We start from the raw sequence: 23,999 nt of genomic DNA, 5'->3' as shown, positions 1-23,999 counted from the left end.
GATAAGTGGACCTTAAGTGCATTAAGAGTTAAATGTACACACTCTTGGTGTAAGCAAGGAAAAGGCACGGTTCTAGTGTAGCTCCCATGTTTTAACCTGTAATGTTGTAACAGGTAACCCCTTTTCTCACACATAAACCCACAATACTTCCACTTCCACTGCATCTTCCCAAGACCCTGCAAAAACAGAACATAAAAAAAACGTTTAGCACAACCGCTGCGGCTACCTTAACTCCACTGCAAAACCTTAACCAACCTCTGCTAACGACTAGGACTACGATGATAACCGCGTTACTGCAGAGAGAAGGGAGCGGTGGTCACGAGACGTGAGGCTCGTACGGGACAGGGGCGTGGTGGGCGCGAGACTGGTACGAGAGAAGAGCGGTGGGCTACAAACGTGAGGCTCGTACGGGAGAGGGGCGCGGTGGGTGCGAGGTTGGTACGAGAGAAGAGCGGTGGGCTACAGACGTGAGGCTCGTACGGGAGAGGGGTGCGGTAGGCGCGAGGCTGGTACGAGAGAAGAGCGGTGGGAGATGCGAGGTGAGCGCGGGAGGCGCGGCGCGGGGGCAGGGGTGTTGGATTGCGGTAAATCGCAAACCGCGGGGAAACGTTGCTTTTTCACTGCACTAAAATGCCATACTGTAAATAATCTTGTCTTTTCCTGTCCTCCTGATAGAAAAAAGACCTCATTTTGAATCAGCATGTTAACCTACCATAGCCAACCGACATAAGCTAGCGTTAGCCAGCAACACATGCTAGCTAGCGGTTAAGCTAGCTAACTAACGTTATGACCTGTGAACCGACAAAAACACCAATTTAATTGCCAGCGAACGTTATAACTAAACTGGGCCTCGACAGAAACACCACAACTACATGCAAACACTGCTAACGTTAACCTGTACGTTTTTAACCGCCAAAAAACTAACTTTAGCATGCAGCTAACTTCTTGTCACTTGACCAGTGTTTTGGGTGATATATTTTCTCAGAAAAATGTCTGCAAGTAGTTATTTTACATACCCACCATTCCACTTAGAGTCATGCTGCTTTCAGAAACCCAGTTTTTGGCATCAGCAGCAACAACAAGCCGACGCCTCTTACAGCCTACAAAGCCAGAGGAGCGCCTCTTCACACAGACCTGTGAATTTCAAATAGGCCCCTCCCCCCCAAAACCTGTGCTTAACATAATTACTGCGCTGAATATTTCAGTCGACTATTGCAAACAACTAATTTGATTTAGTAATTACAACATTTCTTTGCAAAACATAAAAGAATAATTAATGATCACTCAACAATTTAATTAAAATAAAATCCAGGTTTACAGTGTAAGTACTAAAGCCAAAACTGGGTCTTGCAGGGGGTTGGCTGGGGACTTTGGGGGGCCTGCTGGAGCCTATCCCAGCTTTCATTGGGCAGAAGGCAGGATACACCCTGGACAGGTCGCCAGCCCATCGTAGGGCAGATGGACAGACATATGCATCCACACAAACAATCACTCACACATTCACACATAAGGGAAATTTAGCCTGTCCTATTGGCCTGACTGCATGTCTTTGGACTGTAGAAGGAAACCGGAGCACCCAGAGCAAACTCACGCAGACATGGGGAGAACATGCAAACTCCACAAAGAAAGGATCCTGGTCGCCTGGCCGGAATTTGAACCCAGGCCCTTCCTGCTATAACCGACTGCGCCTCCATGCCACCCAAAACCCAGACTGGCCATTATTTATTAAAAATATGGCAAATTGTCAATGGCAAACTACATCCACTTGTAGTAGACCTTGAAAGATTACACAATTGCATGAAATATTCCGAATTTAAATGTCCCGAGGAGCTAGGTCTTTTAAACCTGCCTATGTCATTGGATTAGATACCTGGCATCCTTTCTTTGCTGCAAGTTCATTAAGACTTGGGTTCAGAAGTGTTTATATTGGTTGAACTGCAGCTGAAATGCAGCTTGTGTGTTTGCTGATATGACTGGTGTGGAACTGAGGTGTAACCACTCTCATACACTTTTGTTGGGGTAGGAGAGTCAGAGCACACGTTTTGTTGTGGTGCATGCTGGGTACTGTAGTGCAGCGATTTGTGAAACAGACTAATATTAATAGAAAATTAAAATACTTTGGTGGGCCAGGTAGGATTGTGTTGTGGCTCTGATCTGACCTACAGGTCTTGTGCTTGACATATGGGTGTAAGGTTTTGCATAATCCAAGTAACATGTTATCAACACATCTACTGAATGTAAGTCATGTATCAACAGAACATCTACAAGATGTTTAGTTCAGTGTATTCAGATGCTTCACTACTGCTGCTTCACTGATGTGTTGTTGAAGTGTAACTGTTGAGGTTATTAATCATCTACAAAGGACCACTCCAAATAGTGTTACCAAATTTCGGACAATAAATTCTTGGTAGATCTGTCCACACGTTCAGAAAAAAATCAACAGGAGAGCCACGTTTACAGCAAATTATCAAAGGTCCACCTTTTTGTCTGCTGACCTTTTAACACTCGGCGCGTCCCTTATTGCAGCCTGTACAATGGGATGCCTGGAAACCCTGCTATGTTAATCAGTGGAGTCTTATATTGTGGATGCATGCAGCTAGTGTAAACAAAATGCAGCTCACATGAAGATTACATTCACTTTGTTTTTGTCACATTCCACTACAAAATCATATAAAAATCATATTGAGATTAGTGGGGCTTGAAGATTGGTTAATGGGGCATTGCTCCAGAAATGATGCCGGGCCTTACTAAGACACTCTAGGACAAGAATTGCTCAGTTCCTGAGTCAAAGTATAAGTACCAGATATATCAGTCAGTTTTTTGTTGTTGTTGTTATTAAGAAACCCTAAATTGCTTTTTCTTCTCCTTTTATTTAGTCAGATGATTAAACCCTTAATATCCCATGCTTATTACACACTAAGCCTTATTATTCAGAACCTACAAGGACTTCAATGCAAACTGGTTGAGCTTTTCTTAGCTATAGAAGTGTGTAATAACACTCTGGGCCTGCTGTTGGGCCCTGGCCACATGAATGGTTAAAAAGCACTGATGACACAGCACATATTCCCAGGCTGGTGTGTGTGTATGGAGGGTATTTCTGACCATGGAGGGGCAGGATTTGAACATATGGCCTCCTGTTGAGCAGACCGTTAGACGGTTGCACCACTCTTGAACCATGAAATCACATACATGTCTATGTCCAAGAAGGAATGAAAGACAATGAAAGTGTGCCCAGGGAGTTGCCTCATGCTCAGACGGTAACTATCTATGTTTAAATCAACTTGAGTCTTTTATATCATTGTTTATATTGTGTTATTACTCATTGTACATGCTTTCTTTCTTTCTGTTATTTCACAGGTCTGGAGCTGTGTAGCTGTGATGTCTAACTACTCAATCATAAAGGGACAGGAAATCATTAGTTCAAACCCAGGTGACCCCTCCATGGTCAGGAGTCTGACAGCCAGTTGAGGTTTGTGGTTTTACTTAAGACAGGGGTGTCCAATCTTATGAGCAAAGGGCTGGAGTGGCTGCAGCTTTTCACTCCAAACAAGCTGAAGCTCACCCGATTCTACTTTTTATCAGATAGTCTTGGTCTTCAAACATTTCGTCAGGTGACCTCCTGCTTTGTTGGGGTGAAAACCTGCAGCCACACTGGCCCTCTGCAGATAACATTGGACACCCCTGAGTGAAGCTTACACTAACATAATGTATTTTCAAATTCATCAGAAGCACCATGAGTTTGAATTTGTCATGTCTTTGTGGGTCATGCAATTGAAGATGCTCTCGCAGTGGTCATGTTCTTCCTCATTGTTTTGGAACCTGCCTGGTAGAATGTAACCAATGCATGGAACTGTGGGATATATGCCTGGTCCAGTAGTGCTTCCATGGGGTGTTTGGGGAAAAAGTGCATATAGTGTGAGTTGATTGTGGCCTTGAGCACTGTGCTTTTGTGTGTTTGAGAAATGGATCACACTTGTACACATTAACATGCACACAGTACTTAGAACAATAGGTAAAATCTTTCAAACGAGTTTAGGAAAGAATCGCTCACCCACCTTCCACCCGCTTACTCTCCGCAGCCTGGGGGCATCTTGTGATGGGGAAGCCCTAATGTGCTGGTGGGAATTAGAAATGAACAAAATGACAGAGGAGAAAACTAAAAATCCAGCAAGAAAAAAGTCCAAATTAAACTGTATTGTTGACTTCAATTAGATACAGGAAAAATGTGAGTTAGCAGAGACATTTGACTAAGTTGAGTTATTTATTAAAAAAAAACAAAAAAAAATGTCAGTTGCCTTATAAATCTAAGTTGATTTACACTTTTAAAATGTTTTTTATTTTTTATATTTTTTATGGATGCATTAGCAGAAGCAAGGGTTCTGTATAGAACCATGAACACTCAAATAGCCATTTGCATTCATAAATAGTTCTTTGGTTCTGCATCTTCCTTATGATGGAAAACATGTATGTAGTCCTTTAAAGAACCCTATTAAAATGGTTCTATATAGCACCAAAAAGTGTTCCACTATTGGTACAAGTCAAATAATCCTTTTTCAATACTATATTAAGATATTCTAGAAGAATATGGGGGTAATCTAGAACTGTGAACAGTCTAGAGAGTGTAAGTAGAGAATATTCTAGAACAATGTTACAGAGCCCTGCTGGTGATACCGTATAAATAATAATAATGTGTGGCCATGACTTATTAAAGCATAGGGACAAGATAATTAAGTCATGGCCATGACTTAGAAGGGTGTGGAAATGAGATCCTAATGCGAGGCTACAACTTAGTAAGGCATGGGAATGAGATCCTAATATGTGACCACGACTCAGTAAGGTGTGGGAATGAAATAATTAAGCCTTGGCCACAGCTCAGTAAATCATGATCTTGTGCCCATGCCTTAGTAAGTAGTGGCCACAACTTAATTATCTCTCTCCCATACCTTACTAAGTTGTGGCCACATATTAGGATCTTCTTTCCACACTCGTTCTAGAACATTGTGGATGAGGAGAAGATTGAACATCAATGTGAATGAGGACAACATTTTAGAATAATCAGAATAAGTAGAATATTCTAGAACAATGTGTATAAGGAGAACCTTCCAGAACAGCTATGACATCATTTACCTATATATATATATATATATATATATATATATATATATATATATATATATATATATATATATATATATATATATATAATTACCTATAGATAAATATACTTATAGATCATTTGAGTATGCTGGTGTTTGTTGGGTTGGTGTGCTCTGGTGTCTTCTCTCCCTCTTCTGACCAGGCATTAGCACAGCCCGCTGTGGCTGAGAAGAAAAACGAATGTGTGAAATGGCACAGTAAATTGGAGAGATTTATGTTTTTACAAGCTGAATATTCTCCTCAGGTGTAATTACAGCTAATTAGAGGCTGATATTATTTTCTTCCAGTGGTGGTAATCTGGGTGTTGGGCTGTGAGGAAGGGAAACATCAGAAGAGTTCCTCTGATCTTCGTGACGGGGCGTCCGTGTCTTTCTCTGCAGCTCCTCTCTGTGACAGTAGTCATTAAAAGTCATTAATCTTGCTTTGATACTTTACCGTTTCCCACAGGCTACATGCTCTCTCTCTCTGCCACTGCTCTCTCGCTCGCTCTCTTTTTCTCCCCTCTGAGAGGGAATTGCATTAAATTGGTATTTGTTCCAAATCACTACGTGTTTAATCACCTCTAATTTGAGAAAAGTCCCTGCAGCTTTCTGAGGGAAGAAGAGTTTTTTTGTAGACCATCAATACTTTCCATTGACTTTCACTGCTGGCTGTTTCTGCTGCACTGGTTTGAGGGCCACACACATACACTTCTCTGAAGATATGCTGTACTGTGCAGCCTCATAGTAATGTATAGCTAGCTTTTGGCTTCTCAGTATGTTTTATTCACTAGTTTCTGGATAAATGCAGGGATTGTGCATCTTCCTGTAAAAAAATTACATGTTCAAGGTTTTTCACCCTGATTCTATCCGCCACATCTGTAGTGTACAGTTGATTAACATGCGGTTTCCTTGTACTGTAAAAGATCTGATCTAATCCTGGTGGTGACAGTGTTGTTTACTGTTATAAGTGCCTTACATTCCACATATTCAGGTAGTTGTTATTTCTTTTTTGGCAGCTCCGCCTCATGTTATGCTCTTTGTGATAAATGTCATGCTTTCATCATAGCCTGAGTATCTAAACCTGGATTAAACCTGGATTCAACCTGGATTAATTACAGTCTGAGTTTCTAAACCAGGATTTAACCTGCATTAATCACAATATGAGCATCTAAACCTGAATTAATCAAAGTGTGAGTATCTAAACCTGGATTCAACCTGGATTAATCACAAAATGAGCATCTAAACATGAATTAATCAAAGTATGAGTATCTAAACCTAGGTAAAACCTGGATTAAGCACAGTCTGAGTATTTAAACCTGGATAAATCATGGCCTGAGTATCTAAACCTGGATTGATCACAGCCTAAGTGGCTAAACCTGGATCAATCACAGTCTGAATATCTAAACCTGGATTAATTAAAGCATGAGTATCTAAACCTGGATTAAATCTGAATTAATCACAGACTGAGTATCTAAATCTGGTTTAGACCTTGATTAATCACATTCTGAGCATCAAAACCTGGATTCTTCTCAGCCTGATTATCTAAACCTGGATTAATCACAATATGAGCATCTAAACCTGGATTAATCACAACCTGAGCATCTAAACCTGCACCAATCTCAGCCTGAGAATCTAAACTTGGATTAACAGAGAAAGTTGGTGACTGAGTCAAAAAAAGTTGGTACTTGAGTTAACAACATTTGTTTATTAACTTTGTGAAGGTGAAACTCAGTCAGAAAGCCTGTCTAAGTTGAATATATTTTGTTAGACAGACCCCAGATTCACTACTTCTTGTTGAACACCACAAAAAAAATAACCGAAGATTTTTCTTCTCATCTTCTCTTAGCTCCAGATGCATACATTCCTTTCTGAGAAACGGTTAACTAGTTGCTTTTCTCCCAACATTCAAGCATCTTAATGTGTTTCACAGACAAGGTAGGAGAGACCTTCCCAGCACAAGGTCCCTATTCAGTGCTCAAATGTAGAACTTACATTTAATTACATTTCATTTTAAACCGGTGCCATGACATCCTGTCATTCATGCCCATTCCCTCCACTTTTCAAATTGTTTGTGCTGTGCTGTGGCAGGAGGATCTGTAAGAATAAACCAACCTCATTCCTTCAATTCTTAAAAATGAAGCACACATTTTTTTGGCCCCATATGAAGGATTCCACAAAATGGGACAGCTTTCAGTGACACTCTGTATTGTAATTTACTGTATTGTATTGTATCTTATTGTTATTGTATTGCTTTGAATGGCACAGAGTTCTGCGTTCAACTCTGTTTCTTTTTCTCTTGGTGTCTGCAGTGACATGTTTCTAGCAGTATCTGAGCCCAGGACTGTCTTTTTCTCTAAGCTATTGGTAACTAGCAAAGATACTTTCTCTAGATTGACAAAGCACTTCTTGTAAGTCGCTCTGGATAAGAGCGTCTGCTAAATGCTGTAAATGTAAATGTAAATGACATAACAGCTGAGACATGCTGCCTTAACCTCCGTGACTTGGCTATAGACAACATAATGTTACAGTAATAATTCAGAGGTTGAAGGAGGGCCCTGGAATCCATGGGAGCCTACATAGCTGCTTATGTTGCTTAAGATAGAGCTGGCAATATATGCCAATTTTTACACAATTCAATCACTGAGATGTTAGCAAATTTGTTCAGCGTGGCTTCATTTGAAATAAAGCATTATACAGAAACTTACCATCTCTGATTTCTTTACAGTGGTGGTGATGGGAACCAGGGGCCACAATGTCTACAACACAATATAGCCATTATGTGTACTATCCAAAAGAGCCGATAAACCTACACATCATTATATGTGTGATGTTAATAACAGTGGTATAACAGTAAGACAGTGGTAAAATAAGAAATAAAGCTTTTTGCCTGCATGTAAAGTCTATGCAAAAGTTTGGGCACCCCTGGTAAATGACATGTTTTGTTGAACATTAGTGACAATAATTTAAAACATCCTCATTTTTAATGAAAAAAAATGTCTTTCATAATTTATTTTGATTCCAACATGTTAACCTAACAAATAAATAGAAACTGATTACACACACACACACACACACACACAAGCACACACACATACATACAAACGTATGTATGTATGTGTGTGTGTGTGTGTGTGAATCTTCTATGCAACAATCTTTTCAACACTTTCATAGGACAATGTCTCAGGCATCCATCACTCTTAACCATTTCATGCAACACATTCCTTAAGTAATAAAACGAAGGAGAGGCATGAAACAATTCCGACATCTGGTTCTTGTCACCACTGTAAACATTTCTGACTCTAAGCTTCTCTAGAATGGAGCATTTCACACCAAACCACTCCAAATGGCTATGTGTACAATCTTAACTTAATTATGCAGAAATTTTGGTGGAATTCCACTTTAAGGTGTAACATGGTCCTATATGCACTCCACTGTGAAGAGTTTCTTATTTACACTCTGCACAATTCCTTTGCATGCCTTAGGATGGCAATTTCTAGTGGTAAAGCACCAGCACCAAGTAAGCATGAAGAGAGAGAGAGTGAGAGAGAGAAATCTGGACACGGGCATAGATTTGAAATTCAGATCAGTGCTAATCCTCAAAAATCCACACAATCAATCAGAGCAAATTAAGATGTTTAAATGGAAGGGCGACCCTCTCCATCGACCTCAGCGTTACCATGGAGACCAGATATTACAGGGATCTGGGCCAGTTTCAATGGTTCATTTGTGAGGCAGTGCGGAAAAAATGGGCAACAAAATGAAGCAAAAAAACTGGTTATGTGCTCTTTAGTTGTGTGTTAGTGGTAGAAAGTTTGTCTCTTATTCTGGCACAGTTTATAGTAGAGCATTCAGAATTTTCCTCCTGTGGGAGAAGAGGGAGAGAGAGAGAGAGAGAACTTTGATAACTGCGGCCATCTTTGCTCTGTGCCCCCCAAAAGACGAGGAATGCTCCGTCATACATTACAAAAGACTGTCAAAAAGAAAAAGAAGCTTGGGAGCAAGGTGACTTTATAAATCACAAAGCTTTGGCAGAGTGAGCACAACAAAAGTGTCTTTAGATGTTTTTTCATTCTATTCAAAGGTCGTGGCGTGATTGTGATGGAAGAGAAGGACTTGCGATGAAAGAGACTTATTTAAGTCTGTGCTGCTTAATTAAACATGTACTTTGGGAACATATGCTGCTCGATCATCTCGTACAGCTTCTCTCACTTACTGCAGTCTGGTGTAGTCTTAAGTTTAATTATATTTAAAGTTCATAGATAAATTTTCAGCATTAGACAGGATTTCTATAAGAACATGGAGAAAAATAGCAGGTAATTAACGATCATTGATGCCAGGCAGCTGCATTTGTTGGCTAATAAAGCAGCGCTGCTTTTGTCCAGGTGTGAAGGACATTTTTTGAATATAGTCACTGTTGAGCAAAATACTTCTACTAAACACACTGAGCTAAATGTATTCACTAATATGAAAATATATATTCAAAATTGGCATAGAGTACATGTAGAATACATATTGACATACAGTGCCCTCCATAATTATTGGCACCCCTGGTTAAGATGTGTTCTTTAGCTTCTAATAAATTGAGGGTTTTTTTTAAATAAAATAGGACCACGATGGAAAAAAGAGCAAAATCCAACCTTTATCTCAAGTGCATTTATTCAGTAGGAAAAAAATCCCACATTAAGAAATAATTGTTTAACATCAAATAATGTGTGCCACAATTATTAGCACCCCTGATGTTAATACTTTGTACAACCCCCCTTTGCCAACAAAACAGCACCTAATCTTCTCCTATAATGTTTCACAAGATGGGAGAACACAGAAAGAGGTATCTTCGACCATTCCTCTTTGCACAATCTCTCTAAATCATCCAGCGACCTGGGTCCTCTCCTCTGCACTCTCCTCTTCAGCTCACCCCACAGGTTTTCAATGGGGTTAAGGTCTGGGGACTGAGATGGCCATGGGAGGAGCTTGATTCTGTGTGTGGTCAACCATTTCTCTGTAGATCTTGCCATATGTTTAGGGTCATTATCTTGCTGAAAGACCCAGTGACGACCCATCTTCAGCTTTCGGGCAGAAGCCACCAGATTTTGTTTTAAAATGTCCTGGTATTTCAAAGCATTCATGATGCCATGCACCCTAACAAGGTTCCCTGGGCCTTTGGAAGAAAAGCAGGCCCACAGCATCACTGATCCTCCCCCGTATTTCACAGTGGGCATGAGGTGCTTTTCTGCATACTCAGCTCTTGTGTTACGCCAGACCCACTTACAGCATTTGTTGCCAAAAAGCTCTATCTTTGTTTCATCTGACCAAAGCACACGGTCCCAGTTGAAGTCCCAGTACTGCTTAGCAAACTCCAAACGTTTACGTTTATGATTGTGAGTGAGAAAAGGTTTTTTCCGTGCATGCCTCCCAAACAGCTTGTTGGCGTGTAGATAGCGTCTGATGGTTGTTTTGGAGACTTCGTGACCCCAAGATGCTACCATTTGTTGCAGTTCCATAACAGTGAGCTTTGGAGAACTTTTTATTTCTCTTATCATCCTCCTCACTGTGCGTGGTGGCAAAATAAACTTGCGTCCTCGTCCAGACTTGTTTACCACTGTTCCAGTTGTTTTAAACTTCTTAATAATTCCTCTGACAGTAGATACGGACAGGTGTAGGTGAGTGGCTATTTTCTTGTAGCCATTGCCTGACCTGTGAAGGTCAACACACATCTGCCTTACTTGAATGCTATGTTCCTTTGTCTTTCCCATGTTGAAGAGAAATGGCCTCTGTGTCACGTCATAATTATACCCCAGGGAAACAGGAAGTTGTGAATTGCTAATTAAATGTTCCTACATACTTTGATTAACTTCGTAAACTACTGTAGACGTGACAGAAATTCTTTAATTACATTTATTTCCTAAGAATTGTTAGGGGTGCCAATAATTGTGGAACAGGTGATTTTATGAAGAAAAATTATTTCTTAGTCAGGGATTTTATTTTCCCCCTAAAACTCTACTTGAGTTAAAGGTTACATTTTTCTACAATTTTCAGTGTGACAGTATGTTTCCACAATAAAAACTGAATTTATTTTAAGGCTTTTGACACATCTTAACCAGGGGTGCCAATAATTATGGAGGGCACTGTATCTGACTCCTCACTGGTAGTGGTTGGCAGTTTGTCATGTAAGTGAAGTTATTTTGTCTTTGATCACCTGCTTCAGTCTACTGCTACTCCCAAAATCTCACTGCTGCTCCCATAATCCCACTGCTGGCTCATGAATGAAGTGATTCACCAAATCCTAAAAACTAAATCTTACAAATTTGACTGTAAAAAGTGGGTCGCTATGAGATTTTCAGGTAATGATGAACTGGCCATAAAGTCCACTGCAACACTGGAGCTAAGCTTATCTCTCGTAAACCATGTGCACTAATGTGTCAAGTTCGATCATCCCTCAAAAGAGCTCAGTAATGCTGAGATGAATACCTGGTTCATCACATTGATTTATCAGTCTACTCAGGCTTTAGCAGGAACTTCAGTATTTGTAAAGAAGCCTTTACATGCCATGCATTGTTTTTTTAAAATAGTTACTGAAAATGTATTGATTCTGATTATTTAAAAGATGGCTTAGTAAGTGTCCTCCTAAAAATGCAAAAGGTAACTGTGGTTTGAATACATCCTTTACTTTTCCAGCCTGGAATATACAACACACACACACACACACAAACATTTTCTATGGAGCCTGGAACCTATCCCAACGGTCACTGGGCAGAAGGAGCATGCAATACTGTATGTCTAAATGTATCCAGATATCTAGACACCCTGGAGGACCCTCACATGAGCTTAAGGTCACCATGCTCAATGCTAAGCGTCGACTAGAGGCTTGAGCACTGGGCAGTGGAGCAGTGGAACTGTGTTTTCTGGAGTGATGGAGCTCCATCCAATATCTTTGGGATGAGTTTGGGATAAATGTTGTCAACAAAGTCTTGGATATTTAGTGCATGTAATATTTGTTGGGGAGACATTTGGAGAGCATGGCTAGTATAATTGTTAATTAATGCTTTCACATCTTTGTAAATTTACTTAATCCTTGTTTTATTCAACGTTTTTAAATAAAGTGTATGTATATTAACCTGTTTCATCAAAAATGTAGTCAACTGCCACTTTTTACAAAAATCAGGGCAGGGAATTGCGTTCACCCTTGTTTTTAGGCATAAAAATAACCCTTATTGTAGCATTATATTATATCATTGTGTCTGATTCTCCCACTGTTGTACTTAATGATGAACTCTTTGATGATTGAGAGGACCAGTTCTGGAACCACAGGGTTTTTTGCAGGCAAAGCATATTACTGCTGTTGAAACAAAAACCATAATTTGAAAGTACCCATTGTCTTATATATTGTATGTAAATTTTATAATGAATGGACTAAAAGAAATGGCCCAAAAGTACTTGGGGGAAAAAGTCTGGTTCCATTGACTTACATTAGTATGTTTTTTCCTTCTCCTGTAAAGTTATAATTTTGGAGATTCAAGGTTTTGTTCCAGCAACAGCGATATATAGATAGGTACTTCCTATTGGAGGATGGATTACAACCTTCAACCCTGCCCTCTTATAATCTGCTTGTCCAATCTACCAGATTCTCAGGCCTAAACTTACATAACCTTAGTAACGCCTTCAGCTGAGTGTTGGCCAGGGTGTAGATGGCTGTATAGCACACTTGACAGTTTTGAGTCATCTTAACATAGCCAACCAGTGATAACATAGCCAAACCAGTGTAGGTGGCACTGGGCAACTGTTACCTTCTGTTATTGGTCTTCTGCAAGTATTCTGTGGGCACAAGATCAAACCAGATGACCCGCAGCAACACTAGTAGTCGGTTGGTCACATAGAAGTGATGTGCCGAGCAGGCTGTAAAGCTTGGAGGCTGAAGTGAGATGGCTTTTTGTACTGTGAGGGCTAATCCTCAGCCCCAAGTGGAACGTCCTCTCCTCCCACAGTTCCGCCACAGGCTCAGGCCAAATAAAAGCACACACAGCAATCCTGCTCTATTGTGCTACCTGAGACACAATTACCTCCAAGATCTCCCTTTCCTCTCACCAACTCCACAAAGACCTGTCAGCCCATTTCAATCAGATTGGCTCTAACAACAGACTTGTCCGCACACAGTACAAGATGATGAAGGCATAATCCCGAGATGTACAACCGCCTATTGTTTGTATACTAATAGTTTCAGCACTTGGATTGCACTTGAAGTTACTTCGGCAGGTGTTTTGAACTTGGGAATGTGAGCCTGAAGTAGATGCGAGTCTATGATTCATTATCCAGGCTACAGATGATCAAATGATTGCAACTGAACAACGACGCGCAACACTTTAAAGTAAACAAACTCAATGAGGGAAGACTACAAACGTCTGGAGCCAATACAAAGCCATTCTCCACAGCCGTGCAGAATAAATCATCATCTTCTCTACTTCAAAGTAGTGTTAATCATTAGTTCAAAGCGGCTAATGTTTTCTACCCAATTACATCTCTCAGTGCCTAGACCAGAAAGCATATCTGCAGACTAAATTCATTGTGTAGGGGAGGAAAGGACTGCAAGACAACTCATTTATTTTGCTTGGGAGTCTTATTCAACAACTTGTTTTAATTTATCGCTGTTCAGCGATGCAGGAGCGCTTGAAAAAACACCAGAGAAAAAGTAATAATTCAATCAGATCTTCACAAACGCTTCAACTGATTCAATTAAAGAGCACCGGATAATGACAAAAATTGAAGTAGTGTCTATCTGGAAGCCGTGTAAATAATACAGTGATGAGCCAGCCCAGAAAATGGTTCAAAAATTCACGCTCAACTGAATTATACATTAAAAGAGTCAGAAACCATAACAGTGAAAGTGGCTGACTACTTATGTCTCTTAGGAGAGAGCAATGGGGTTTTTCAGTAGGAGATCAATACAGTTGAAGGCCACGCTTTTCATACAAGATTCCTAAAGTTCACAAGTGGAGAGCGCCTTAGGGATTTACAACCCTCCATCTCAACCCAGTGACCTGCCCAAGGTCTTCTCTTGCTCTCCCTCTCTCCACGGCCTTTGTTGTCAGAGGATGAGAGAGAAAGAGGAGGATGAGAGAGAAGGAGGAAGAAAACGGAGTGGTTTGTGAACAACGTTAGTCTGGAAACAAGGTATGGGACTATATGCCTGCAAGGCAAAAACCCTTCTGAGGCTTTGTCACTCTGTATCTGAGCAACAGAGGACACACTTGAGAATCACATCTACTGCACAAAGTGCTGGCTCGGTGAAAGTAAAGAGGTCTTGACCTTAAAAAATGCAGAAGTCAAATATAGCATTGCAATGTCTGTCTGCTTGGGAGAGTCATATTCAGACGGCAGAAGTTTTCTGGACATACAGTACTGTGAAAAAGTCAGAAATCATCTTTCATATATTCATTTTAATCCATTTGATGGCCAGAGCCATCCAGGGTGTCCCAGGTTTTATTACACACTTATATTAACTAAGAATAGCTCAATGCGTGTGCGCTGAAGTCCTTGTAGTTGCTGATTGATAAACCTTTGTATGTAATAAGCCTGGAATTTTAATTGCCAGTCAAAATGGCCAAGTACAAGTTATTCATTTTATCACCATCTGGAAAAAAGAAGAAAACATATTTAAAAGGAAATTAGGCAGAATCCTAAACAACCAAACATAATTTTTTTTTTCATTTGAGTATTTTGCATGTCCACAATTTGCTTCCCTTCCTTTAAAGGAAACTTGTGTTCACGTTTTGAACGGAATATTGAAGGAATATTTTTCCACACGTCCAAAGTTCAGTCTTACAAGTTTCTCACCATTCAAGTAATCTCAATCACAGCTTTAGGATCATCTGTCCGTTAAATCTTTGTCCACATCTCAAATGTCCAGTTTTGGTGTTCTAGTGTAATTTTTGTCTATTTCCTTTTCTTATCAGTGACCCAGAGCACCGAGCTATCTTCTCAAAACGGAAGGATGGACAGAAACACCTGGATTTTTATTTTTTTATTTATTTGCTTAATGTTCTCTTGCCTCTCAAAGATGAAAGTTGTAAATTCTTTTTATCTAATGGTGAGTTTTTTTGTGGCTGTTAGTTCCGTTTTTCTCCACATCAGTTAATACTTTTTGAGCTCCAGTTTTGAAAATTCTCATTTTTACTTTTCTTTGACTTTCCCTTCATTATGTAAGTGGATCTTATTTTATATCTAATTTTCTCAGAAACATCCCCTGAAGAATGAATAACTTAATACTTAATGGTCATTTTGACTGGAAATGAAATAAATGACAGATGGTTTTTGACTTTTATCGTACAATATTGTACCTGATGCTGAGATTTTCGTTGGGAGTGACAAGGCTGGACAAGATTAGAAATGAGCAGATCAGAGGGACAGTGAAGGTGGAGCAGTTTGGAGATAAAGCCAGAGAGACCAGGTTGAGATGGTTTGGACATGTGTTGAGGAGGAATAGTGGATATATTGGGCAAAGAATGTTGGAGATGGAGCTGCCGGGTAGAAGGAGAAGAGGTAGACCTCAGAGAAGGTTTATGGATGTAGTGAAGGTGGACATGGAGATGGTTGGTGTAAAAGTACAGGAGGCAATGGATAGGGCAAGATGGAGGCAGATGATCCGCTGTGGCGACCCCTAAAGGGAGCAGCCGAAAGCAGAAGAAGAAGTACAATATTGTACCAGTCACCTGACCCACTTACTTTCCTTTCTCATGGGCATTGTTAGTGCCCGAGCCCTTCACACCAAAGAAGACCACAAGGGACAGCAGGAGGAGGAAGTCAGCTGCAAAAGAGGGCAGGAGAATGATGGCAGCCTTGAGAGGCAGGAAGAGAGCTCCAAACTCCACCTCTCACCTGCCTACTGTTCCACAGCAAGGCCGCCAGAACACACCCCACGTTCAATCCCGATGGCCTAGCTGTGGAGAGGGGACAGTGATGGGGAGGCACTGAGCTCTCTTTCCATCTCAGCTCAGGAGCTCATGCTTCCCTTAATGAGAGCCAGCTGAGGCTGATCTGGAAACGGTGTTAAAAAGATCTGAGAGGGAGCACAGAGAGAAGAGGAATGAGCAGAAAAAGACTGAAGAGCTGAAGAGCTTCGTTTTGAGAAAAGGCCTGAAAAGTCTAGCTTTGAAGCCATTGTAAAGTGGCCAGCTTTGGAATTGAGGTGTTTTTTGCATTCATTTGGAGTGAAAATGAAAAAATTGCTGCTACAACCTTCAACCCTGCCTCAGCAAACTTCCTGTGCCATATGGGTAGCATATGGCATGCTACATGTCTAAGAATGTATAATATGTAAAAGAACTTGATGATAGGACGTCTGTAATGTTTATGACTGACTTACACAAAACGAGATCTGTATATAGATTACAGAGATTGGAGTGTCTGCTTAATGTACACATTTGTTGTCACACCAAAATGTTCCATATGCAACACGTTCTGCAGTTCACCAGTTAAAATCATGTCCATTTTGGGTAATTTCACTTAACCAGTGTCCCATTACCATTGCAAAGTAGTTTACAGCCTGCCATCAAAATGATCACGTAACATCAACCCTTTTTTAATCCACTTGAGGCAGGTCTATACTTATTGGCTGATCTGGGGTACAGAGCTTGTCCCAAAAGCAAGTGACATGAATGAGTGACAATGACAAAACTACAGTGCTTCCATTATTATTAGTGAGATCGTCTACACCAGCTGCGAGTGGCAGAATGTGATGTGGTGAGATGTGACATGCCATTTTTGGCAAACACCCCATTTCCATTTCTGATGTATCCAGCTAAAAATAAATAGAAACTTAAGTGAGGAAAGAGAGGCATCTCTATGACCCTTCCAGTTAATGTTATATGGATGTTAACAGAAAAGAAACACTTTGGTGTGAAATTGTTGAAAGTTAAAGGTGAACACTTTGCTTTGTGTCACTGATTGATGAGGATACTGAGCTGACCAACACCTGGGCAGTAAGATGCTGTTGTCATCTAGACTATATATATGTTAAATCTGGGGATAACACAACCCGTTACACATGCTTATTAATTCAGTGTCCCAAAACACAACTGGACATTTCCATCAGCACAGCAGCTCTTTTCTGAAAGGTCTGTGGTCTTTATACATTTTGATTTGAAATGCTTACTTGATGTACATAGTATAGACATCCTGAAGGCTTTGCGATGAAGTGGTACTACTTTCAAATGCTTGCTTGCTATTAGGACACAGTGTAGGGGCAAATATGTCTATACCTATGTCTAAATCTCTATACATGCTGAATGTCATAATAATTACCAAAATATCAGTCCACACTGATATGATTGATATAACCTGGGGTTGTTTCAGGGTAGTTCGTTTTCTAGCAGGTAAAATCTATAATCTTGACAGTCTGTTCAGTCTGAAGTGAGCTAATTAAACACACTTTCCCAACAGTGAATACATGTGAAGTGTAATCTAACAAAAGTTTGCCCGTGTATGTATTGGAAGAAAGTTTGTTAACAACCACACACAATTCAGCAACAGCTCCGAGACATGGGCTTTCACCTACAATCAATCAAAACACATTTCCTGACAGCTGCTGCCTGGCTGAAAGCGGCCAATGGGATTCCTTCAAGAAACTGGATGGCATAACTACACAGCCTGTCTTCCAGCAATTTCTATTCTAATTCAGACAGCATAGTTGTTGCGTGCACCATAGACCGAGGGGAAGGTTTCACATTCATATTTCGCATTTTATGAAATAACAAGTGTGGATGCAAGCTTTGCTCTCAAGAAACGTAAACAGTGTTCAGGCTGCAACACTAAAACGTCAAGCGCAAACCCCTAATTAGGCAAACGGCCGTCTCTGGTAAAAAAACCTCCCACACCAGTGGCTCGAAATCTATATCCTTATTTGTCAGCTTGGAAATACAGAGCAGTTAGCTGGCGAGGGCCTTTTTTCCATTCCCCAGCAGAAGGCCCGGAACGTTCCGCAGTCCGTCGCTCTCCTCCAAATCGCAATCTGTCGCCGTCTTCTCCGCAAACACAATTATGGGCATCATCCGTATGCCACAGCGCTACGGCGCGGGCAGCTATTACAGAGACGCTGAAAAATATCTGGACAAATGTGTAACTGTGAGAGACCTGAGCTGCTGTCATCATCCAGAGCCGGCTAATGACAGCCATGAGACGACCCACACTCATCCCTTAGGGAGATATCTCTGCCTGCTATCTCTCTCTCTCTCTCTCTCTCTCTCTCTCTCTCTCTCTCTCTCTCTCTCTCTCTCTCTCTCTCTTGCTGCATTCCGCCACATACCCCTCTCTATATTACCTAATAAAGGCTGAGAGAATCCACCATGGCTCAGCCAAAGCACAGCTGATGAGTATCAGCGGGAGAAATCCCTCACTGCTCTCTATCCCTCTCTCTCTCTTTCAGTGATGAGCTTAGACTCACTCTCTCGACAAGGCAACTGACACACTTTACACCTGACACTCAAAACACAAAGAGTAAATCAACACACAGCAGTTAAGGTGGAATTCCACTAGAAATTCTTCCTAATTCAGTGGCTCAACAAAGTCATCTGGAGTGGTTTGATGGGGAATTTTTCATTAAAACATACCGACAAGGATTTCTTTACAGCGGAGAAAAAATGGTCTATATTCCCCTCACAGTACTACTTATATGGTAATATTAATAACAATAGATTGACGTAATATCAGCTCATTAATATTGTGACTTCATAATGCCAGTGGCAGGCTATTCATCTTCATTTGTTATTATCAGCATTATCATTTTTGACTGAATTATTTACCAGCATATTGTTGCTGTCATAAGAAAACTTCAGAACACATCTACTACTTTACCATTTGAGGGCCATGCAGGGTGTTGTCAGGCAAAGTAATCCCCGAAGAAACTTTACTCTCACAAACTTTGCGTATGAAACTGGGCTGGTTTTGGAGAGTAAATAAAATGGCTGTATTTGTGTTGTAGGCATTGTGACCTCTGGTTCCTTTCACCACCACTGTCAATAAATCAGTAAGATTTTCTACAATGAGCCATTTCATATCAACCCACTCTGAATGAGCGTTGTGACATCTCAAGGATTGAATTGTGCAGATTTTTTTTTCTTTGTGGGATTTCCCTAAAATTTAAAATTAATGCTTTTGTATTATTTATATATATATATATATATATATATATATATATATATATATATATATATATATATAATGTAGTATTGTAATAGAAGTTCAGTAAGTAGAAGATCAGAAGATCAGATTTGAGCATGTTGGTACAGCTTTTTTAGTAGTAGTTCAGTTGGAATTTCAGTGGCTGTCTAGTCAATTAGGATGGCAGTAAAAAAATAAATCATGTTGACTAAAAAGGCTCTCAAGGAAAGCAAATGAAAAAGCTCCTGTATTAAACATTTTGATGTATTGGCATTCATGACTGGCAGCAAAAAGGGCATCTAGAACCTACATTAGTGAGCATAAAGAGTAGCATCATTGTGCAACAAGGACACAGATTCAGCATGTAAAATAGGAAACACTGTCTTTTCTTTTTAACCGTTTTTAATAGTAATACTGTCGCTCTACTACAATAACAAAAAAAAGGTAACATCACACAAACAGTTCTCCAACATTCTCAAAAGAGATGATTCTTCAAGAGTTCTTTACTCAAGGGAATTGTTCTACTTAGAAGCATAAGCTCTATATAGAAACATGTCATGTTCAACTTCTTAAATAGCCAGGGCCTACAGATGGCTCAAAGTTTTATTACACACCTCTATAACTTAAGAATAGCTCAGCCAGTCTGCACTGAAGTCCCTGTAGTCTGTAGTAAGATTTAGAGATTTTGCATGGTGAAATGGTTCATCAGACTGACGGAGAATTTGTTTAGAGTTCTGTAGATCACCTAAAAGGGTTCTGCTGTTGTTATATGCTTGACACTGCAACAACCTCTTTTGGTTCTTCTATTGTGCTACATAAAACAATATACAACGCATTCTCCATCAGTCCGAGGAACCACTTCACAACGCAAAGAACCGTTTAAGCATTAAATGGTGCTATGTAGACGTCACGATTCTAAATCAAGCCATTTTTTGAGAGTGGCAGTACTCCAGGAATGCTGCTGTCAACAGGTGGGAGCAGCTTGTGAACATATGCAGTGGACATTGGACAGGTCACCAAGCACATTGACTCATCAAATCTCAAGACTGATGCCTCCCGAAATAGAAAAAGTGGAATGTTTCAGTCGGCTTTAGCGCTGTCTTTCACTCGTCTAATGGTGGAGTGACAGCCTGGCTGCTTCTACAGGTGTGCCTCACTGACAGCAACTGTCAAACTAGTCTGTCTACACACACACTCACACACACACACAGTCATATGCCTCGCTCTGTTACCACTGACAACCAATTAACTGGGACGTTTAGAGATGTTACAGATGTCACCATCTTTCCACAGGACAGAGTTTCATAGTACAGGTGACAAATGCTTCAATCAGGTAGGGGATCAATCTGGTCTTACGGAACCAATCAGACGCTGATTAATTGACTGTAAATGTGAGAATCTCGGTAGAATATCCTACCTTTAAATTTGATTCTGAGATGCCGTACATCCATTAGAAGATGTTTCCATTAATGTGAGGGGGAAAAAACAGTTTCTCAGTGGCATATTTAGTCCATGAACACACACTTGACACATACGCCTACACAACTTCCTCAGAGACGTTATTTAGACATTGGTGCACCAATAAGAATCCATGGGAAAGGCTCTTAATGCTGCTTTTGCCTACTTCTGTAACATGATTAAACTTGTAAGTCTCTTTTTGGCACATTTTTTAAAGATGTACTTCAAGTAAGAGAGAGAGAACGAGTGAGTAGATGTTTGAACCATACATCTTGCAGACCAGTCTTCCAACTATTATAAGAAACTGATTTCTGCATCGTTTTATCACTGAGATGTAAGCAAAGTGATTAAGAGTGGTGTGATGTGAAATAGTTGATTTTTGAGGCACTGACCAACAAATATGTTCTCTACAGTGGTTGGCGATTGGAATCTGACATCATGATACTGTATCTACAATGCAAATATAGCCATTTTTTTACTATCCAAAACCACCAATGAACCTAGTGTAACGCAGGGGAGAGGTGATGAGGCGGACGTACATGCTGAGAGAAGCAAATCCATAATCAGGGTCTAAATAGTCCAGGGTCAGAGAGCCAACACGGAGAGATTGAGGTTCAGACATGACCGAAAGAAGCACAGACGAAACACAATAACACAGACTAGGAAATATAATGGAGACCAGAAGAACAAACACCAAAGAATACAATACAAAGATCAAACAAAGACCAGCAAACTAACAAGGGAAAACACAGGGCTTAAATACAAGGAAACAACGAGGGTTAACAATACACAGGTGAATAACATAGGTGAGAACAATCAAGGGAGGAGTCAAGGAACAAGGGGGCAGGACAGGGAAGAAACAAAGAAAAGAAGCACATGGACAAGACCAAAACAAAAGCACATGGAGGACTGGGAGGGGCCAATCGTGACACCTAGATATGTCTTCTGAATTTTTATATGTAACGTTGATGCTGGTAAAGTAGTCCTGAATCTGAAAAAAATAACTTTTCTTTGTGAACTATTTTGCCTTAGAGTGAAAAGCATGTACCCCTCTGCCATGGATACATTTAAAGTAATACAGTTAAAGTCTAACTTTTTCGAAAGAAAAGAAAAAATATTGTAAAACAATGCATCAGACATCAGGTAGTGTATTTGTAGCTTTTTTGGTGGAGTTTGGTCGCATTTAGCTGTATTAAACTCGTTGGACATCTGGTTCCCATCACTACCACAGTGAACAATTCAGGACAATTGTGTTTTTCCCAAATGGAGCATTTCACACGAAACTACTCTGAATTAAGTTTGCATCTTAACTGACTTGTGAATCCATTTGGTTTTGAGCTTAATTGAATCGTGATTTGACTCATATGTTTTGCTTAAATGTCTCGTAACCTGAATTGGACTCGTGATTCAACTTAGACTTGTGCTTACCTGACTCGTGACCTGTCTCAGACCCGTGCTTACCTGACTTGTGACTTGACTTGGATTCATTCTTAACTTGACTAGAGACTCACAACATTTCTGCTAATGGAAAAAATTATGAGCAAGGCTGACTTAGAAAGGCCAATCTTAATGCAGTAACAAATACAGCTTTTCGTTTACAACCTCATGTCTGACATTGCTTTTTTGTTTTACTTGTGAGGAGTGTTGGGGTTTGAGGGCATTGCGTTATAGGGATTGTACTGAATCCACAGGGCCCTGGCCATTTAAGAGGTTAACCATTAAATTCTACAGGAAAAATGAAAATTGCTTCCCTCTAATGTGGTCAAGAATTGTCTACTTTGAAACCACAATGCTACTTAACTCGTTTGGAAAGCAACCACTGGCTAACCATTGTTTCTGCATGACATGCAGGGACAAGTGATTGTTGAAATGATGCTACAACAAAAACAAACCTGTTTGGTATACATTGCACAGCGGCCACCTGGAAATGCTGTGCTAAAGCTCTTAAAGGATAAAAATCTGAACACAAACCTTTTTTTTTCACCCAGGGAGCCTTGAAAGGCCTATTATCATCATTGTCTGCTTAGCAGGCAGCCTTCTGCAGTTTCTTGCACCTGACAAGATTCCTATAGATGCCGTTTGTAGCGTACAGTATACATCAGAAGATCTGTATATATTTGTGTGCAGAATGCCTGATGTCATGACCAGGGCTGTGGTGGCTCTGATTTCATGCAGTACAGCAACTGAGCTTGTTTGTAGAGGGCAGATGCATTTTCTAAAGCAAGCAGGTTTCTGTAAACACAGGCACACACACACAAACACACACACGCGTATTAAATGAATGATAGATGGGCAAGCAGATGTCGGTGGCATGCGAGACAGGACTGCAATGGAGTGACCTTGGCCCAAACTGACAAGCATCATCATCACTGCACACACAGTAGGGGTGGTGGAAGAGGACAGGCAACAGATGCAAGTGGAAGCGTACCGAGTGGACAGCATTCACAGCTGTCTGTGTGATGCTTACATTCACTTGCCCTGCCCGCTTTTTAATACTAATGGAGCTTTTCTCTTAATCTTACTGGAGCTACGTATGTAAAACAGTGGGTTCTTTAGGGGTTCTTTAGTAAAGGGAATGGTTCTATTTACAACCATGGTGGCATCATTCAGATTGATGGGGAATGTGTTGTATGTGGTTAAAAAATGATTCTATATAGCACAAAAATGGTTCTGCTGCTACAGAGTTGACATCATAATAATAGCAGATCCCTTTTAGGTGCTACATAGAACCATATATAACACATTCTCCACTCATAGCTCACCAAGAGAAAACATTCAGCAAAGACCCCATTTGTGTTCATAAGAAAAATATACTATATGGCGGTTTGGATGTGATAAAAAAGTTCTAGTTTTTGAGAAAGAAAAAAAATCCTAATCATTTTTGTCATTTCTTGACTGCAAAACAAACAGAAAAAAAGTTGAGCATGCAGACTTGAGTCGGCTGACTGAAAGTTAATTCAATATTAATGTAAAATAGTTTGCAATTAAGTTATTGATTTTGCAATAATGCAACAATTTTGAAATATTGTAGCACATGCAAAGACTCCAGACTTCTATGGGTTAACGTTCACTGTTCTGTAATGGCCTGAAAAGTTTGTTTGCAGGAAAAATGCAGAGAAGTCTCAGTTAATGAGAACGTCGTTAGGCTGCTCTCTCGAGTAGTAGCTCTCTCCACTGAAAACAGTCATGCATTTACTTGTTTATGTGTTTATTCATTTCCACATGAATAAAATATATTACATCAACATAATTTTG

General features: G+C 40.2%; 1 long non-coding RNA gene across 1 annotated transcript; it reads left to right on the top strand.

The window, feature by feature from the left end:
• The first annotated feature begins 411 nt into the window (after positions 1-411).
• On the top strand, positions 412-5,701 carry LOC108435992. Its single transcript, XR_001858485.1, has 3 exons — positions 412-539; positions 3,358-3,469; positions 5,445-5,701. It is a non-coding gene; the product is annotated as an uncharacterized LOC108435992 (long non-coding RNA).
• The last annotated feature ends 18,298 nt before the right edge of the window (positions 5,702-23,999 follow it).

The sequence above is a fragment of the Pygocentrus nattereri genome, chromosome 1, assembly GCF_015220715.1.
Source record: "Pygocentrus nattereri isolate fPygNat1 chromosome 1, fPygNat1.pri, whole genome shotgun sequence".
NCBI lineage: Eukaryota > Metazoa > Chordata > Actinopteri > Characiformes > Serrasalmidae > Pygocentrus > Pygocentrus nattereri.
The sequence above is the reverse complement of the archived record's forward strand: the minus strand, read 5'-3'. Positions and strand labels throughout refer to the sequence as shown.